We start from the raw sequence: 5,000 nt of genomic DNA, 5'->3' as shown, positions 1-5,000 counted from the left end.
AATAGACTTAACGTTCACGCTTATTGTGGTCAGTTGTGGAACACACTTGGTTCCTCCGTTTTTTACTAACAAGCTTTTGTTGGGAGAGGGGGGAGGGGGAGGGGGTGGGCACACTTAGTTTTTAGCACCATCAGCTCTACTCAAATCAAAACTGCATTGCTTGGCAAACTGAACAATTTTACGCTGTCAGCTCAATGCAAATAACAATTGTGTTTATTGGCGCAGTGGTGAGAGCACTCGCCTCCCACCAATGTGGCCCAGGTTCGATTCCTCGACTTGGCGTCATATGTGGGATTGAGTTTGTTGGTTCTCTACTCTGCACCACTCCTCAAAAACCAACATTTGACTTGTTGTGTTAATTGTTAATTTCACTTTACAGTGTCCCCAATTAGTGCTCCAGCACTAAATCTACTAGACACTTAAATAAAAGTTGCTTTCGCACCGTCATCTCCATGACAGGTGACAAGAAGGCTTACGAGACATATACTTTACCATTTCAAGATGTTGGCTGTGAAGGAGAGGATACATGTAGCTCTGATTGGAGAATTAAAAAAAATTGAAAAATTAAAAAAAATTAAACAAACTAAACTAGTGAGCAGCTCTCTGCGAACTGTATCTGTAAAACTTTTTTATTCTCAGAGGTGTTTCAAGGAAACATGATTTCTTCAGGAAGTCTTACAAGTTTATTTACTGTAGTTATTCGGTTACAAGGTGCACTTGGTTATAAGACGCACCCCAAACTTAGAAATTTAATCAAGTTCTCAAACTGAAAATAACGCGAAAATACTCCGTTATAAGACGCACCAAAAAATTGAGAGTTATCAAATTGAGAGCAAACTCTTTTTGTTAACGTAAACAAAGTGAAAATGTCACGCATTTACTGATATATGATATACGTAAAAACAAAAGCTAAAAGTTGACACCTGAAATGATAAACATACAATGCATACACTTTTATTTGTACCTTCCGACTTAATAAAAAAATAATAGTCAGAGTTCAGACTTCAAGCGAAAGCGAAAGCGAATGGCGAAAAACTCCCACCGAAAGTCTTATTCAAAGGTGTTCAACAGCTGAATATCAACACGCCACCAAGGATGCAAATTCCAGGTTCGGACAATTGTATTGTTGTCATGGGTATCATGTTACTGAGCATGTGCTTAAAAGCATGTAAGCAAATTTCCATTTGTTTGCTTTTCTCTTGAAGTCATTTAGTGTTCTTAAAGGTCTCTAAAAGCACTATTCTCTTTTTTAATTGACAACTAGAGTCCTTTTCTTGTGTTGTTTACACTGCAAGTTCTTCTCAAATCGTGATCTTAAGATTTTGTTGCACGAAAATACTTGGCTATAAGAAGCACCCCAATTTTAGCACTAACTTGCCACCCAAAGACAGATTTTTCTTGGAAAAACCGTGTGCCTTATAACTGAATAACTACGGTAATCCAAATCTGATGGCACGGTTTTGGCCAAAATCGTGGCCGCAAAACATCGTTTCTCACGCCTTGCCCTAACATTTCACAGCAGCACATGTTCCCTTTCCAAAATTGGCTCAAACATTAATGTTTGTGGCTGTCATTTTTGCCAATCAGACCAATCAGATATGACTTAAATACAGGCGTTTACTGTATGATTGTAAACCTCCCTGAAGAAGACTTACCCTTACAGAGACAGCAGAGTGCTGCTCACTAGTTTAGTTTTTTTAATTGTTTACAATTTTTTTCACAAAAAACAGCAGCATTTCATTATGGTCAATCACATTTTACACTCTTCTAGGTATTTTGCCACCATTGTCTCTTCCTCATAAAACTTACGAGCATGAGAAACAAGTTATCAGAGAGACTGATAGGAAGATATATAAATTATCATCATGTGTATTTGGTTCGGCACATGAGAAGAACGCAGTATGAATCACGTGCCCCTTCAATGTCAACTAATGTGGCAGACCCTATTGAACTTCACGTTTTCGCCACACTAAATTAAAAGTACTGTACCAAACTGATTCAGACGCCGCTCTATTGCCGTTCTTAATTCCTCAGTTAGGTGAGTGGAGTGGCATCTGAACTGGGCCTAAGTAGTGCCCAAGCCCACAGGTGGGGGGATTTGACCACAAATTTGTGCTCCACAGTAGGGGCTATTGACACACACAAAAAAAAGGAAATGTCAAATGCCTGTGGATATGCTCACCTTCCCCTGGGTCAGGGAAAACATTGATAGGTGCATAACTGCTGAATAGACCTTTCTACAGATACGGCGGTCAGTTTGATTTCTATTGTTTCAAATAGCTAGTATGGGATGTCCATGGGGCAAATACATATTAATTTGCCCCCAGAGCATCCCATGTCTTTCGAAACAATAGAAAACAAAATGGCCGCCGTATCTGCAAAACTTTCTATGGACCGGTCTACATGTATGTAGATTGAAAACCGTGCCACCTTTGTTAGTACTCGGTGACATTCTTTGAAGAACGAGTCAGAATACAATACTTGCTATTCTTATGCAAATTGTTTTCTAATCGTTTCTTTCCGACAAAAAGAACTTCTGCGGTTATGTCAGTACAGTATTGTAACGACGGAGAAAATATTTCTAAGGCTACTTCGATAGCCTGGTATTCTGATGATATTCCGTACCAGCTAGTATCAAATTGTAGAACAAAAACCTCACCTTGTTTATTTGAAGCGCCGTTCCCTTCTTCCAAAATCCTCGATCTATCATATTATCCTGCACATGCAGTTTCAACCACCTTTGAATTTGACAAAACTATGGACAAAACGAGAACATGGTTGCTCGAAAGGTCTGAATGAACGATCCCACAGTGCATTTTGAGCCTGATCACGTGACAAACAAAGGACTTCAATTTTGAAACGGCATGGCGTGTGCTTTTTAAACTTGAAAATATATGCTCCCTTGTTTAACAAGACGGGACAGGAACTCTTGTTCATGCTACCGCAAAAGTTTGCATAAGGGGACATGCAATATATTTTTAAAAAGTTCCCTTCCCTTCTGGTTCGTGGGCAGACAGGAGACCCGATGAAAAAACATCGACGGTTTTGTGTCACATGCTTTCATTCACTTCCATCGATCGACAAGGAGATCGGGTGAGCCCCATTACCACTTTCCTCAGGAACTTGTGTTAAAAACCATTGCAAAAGATTATAGATTAATCTTTAGAATAACTTGGGGAGCCAAAAACAGGAAAAACCCCTCTTGAGTCAAATCTAAATCCTTCTGGGATTAGGCAGAGCTGAGGACACATGGCGTTGATAGTTGTGCAAATCAGTATCAATTACGATATGTTTATTTCTATAATTTTATGTAAGTAGTATTTTTTATTGGAACCACAGTCTCCTTACCCTGGCTGCCAGAGGTTTTTCTCTTCAAGCGACGGAATAGGCTTCGCGACTCGCTATTCCGTCGCTCTAGGAGAGAAAAAATCTCTGGCATCCAGGGTACAATCTCCTGTTTTTCCCTGAAATATTGTTATGTTACAACGTTGGTTATAAGCAGCTGTACATTAGACACTTAATGTAATGTACATGTATATATGGCCTGAGGGAAACCGTTAGTTTTGTTTTCCCAGTGAAGGTTTTGTTGAGTGAAAGTCTAGGTACAGACATGTACAGGGTGTACATGTATATAACAGAACACTTTGATAGAACAGCAGGTACACCTGTAAATTACATCCGAGCTATTAATAACAAACATACCCTTCTCCTCTCTCTATGTTTCATTTATGGGTTGGTAAAATTGATGTTTGAAGGTAATGTGCTGTTGTCATAAATTTGAGAATACCATCATCATCATCATGACCAATCCAATCTTGATCCGGGTTTCTCCCTGTAAACGGGGGTGGCCGGATTTACCCCGTAAAAATAATAATTATTAAAATAGTGATACATATTATACATGCATTGTATCTATTTTGAATTTAAGGTATTAACCCAGTTGCTAATGCCTATTATTCTTGTCATACATTGTAAAATCTTGCGTTATTACATTGTTCACTCTGAGGTAGCCTAAATTTGATGCTTATTTTAACAGGCTTTCATGTACTGTAAGTTGGGAAATACAGAAGAACGGTATTTTCTTTTCTTCACTTTAGAGAGTTTTTCAAGAGTGGAAACACAAAAGTCTTCTATGGTTGACAAGGATCCAACAGCAAAAGAAACCACACCCTTTACATCAATGCATGTTTTTTCTGCAGTAGACATAATTACCAGTGCTGGGCTTGCATGCTCTAGAAGGAGGGAAACAAGTCACGGTAATGATCAGACATTAATAGCAATGGTGATTAGTAGTAGTTACTGGGGGTTGCTAAACACAGGAATGTAACAGAACGGACTGGAACAGGGCAATAAAGCATAAATGAACAATTTAAAAGACTGCTTGCAGTCCGTTCTGAGTCAGTTGAACCGCCCGCTTTCGTCAGTGACACAAGCAAGCCCAGGGAAGAATGGTGATAGAGCCAGATATAGGGACTGCACGCTCTTCTGTAACCGACGCATTTAGAAGCTAATTAGTGAAAGTGATATCACAGATGGTTCTGCTTCTTTTATTTGCTAATGTAAATAGACACTAAAAATAACTACAGTAACAGCATCAATCAACTATTCTGAAAGGAAACTGCAGAAAAAATACTGTATTTACTTTGAATTTAATGAGCAACACTCCAAAAAAGGGCAGTAAAAAGCTATTAAAGAGAGGTAGAAATCCTAAGCAGACAGAGGCCACAGATTTTTGCCAGATTTGCAGAATGAATGTTAAATTGAATATTGGAGTGTTTTGGCAAGTTTTGACGGTGTGATGTTCTTCTACAACTATCAAGCACAAATTCTTGTTTAGCAAGGACAACTCATCTATCATTAAAACAGTGAACTCAGAAGACAGAGCTTGTTCTGCAGAAAAGATGACTCAATACTTGTTTGAAGCCATGTCCTTTTAATAAACAAATTCCCCTTCTTTTCAAAGGCAACTATATAGACCCATAGATAATCGTTTGACGGAA

General features: G+C 38.7%; 1 long non-coding RNA gene across 2 annotated transcripts in view; it reads right to left on the bottom strand.

Annotated features, from left to right (window-relative positions):
* The window catches only part of LOC138008218 (uncharacterized), a 21,349-nt gene that overhangs the window by 968 nt on the left and 15,381 nt on the right, over positions 1–5,000 (bottom strand). The window contains exons 2-4 of one of the 2 annotated variants that reach the window (XR_011124214.1): positions 3,703–3,832; positions 2,660–2,755; positions 493–534 (exon numbers count right to left, since the gene is read on the bottom strand). This is a non-coding gene — a long non-coding RNA (uncharacterized lncRNA). Of the gene's footprint in view, positions 1–492; positions 535–2,659; positions 2,798–3,702; positions 3,833–5,000 lie in introns of those variants that run through there. The other variant, XR_011124213.1, reaches the window with a different exon arrangement.

Source organism: Montipora foliosa, chromosome 6 (genome assembly GCF_036669935.1).
Source record: "Montipora foliosa isolate CH-2021 chromosome 6, ASM3666993v2, whole genome shotgun sequence".
Classification (NCBI taxonomy): Eukaryota; Metazoa; Cnidaria; class Anthozoa; order Scleractinia; family Acroporidae; genus Montipora; species Montipora foliosa.
The sequence above is the reverse complement of the archived record's forward strand: the minus strand, read 5'-3'. Positions and strand labels throughout refer to the sequence as shown.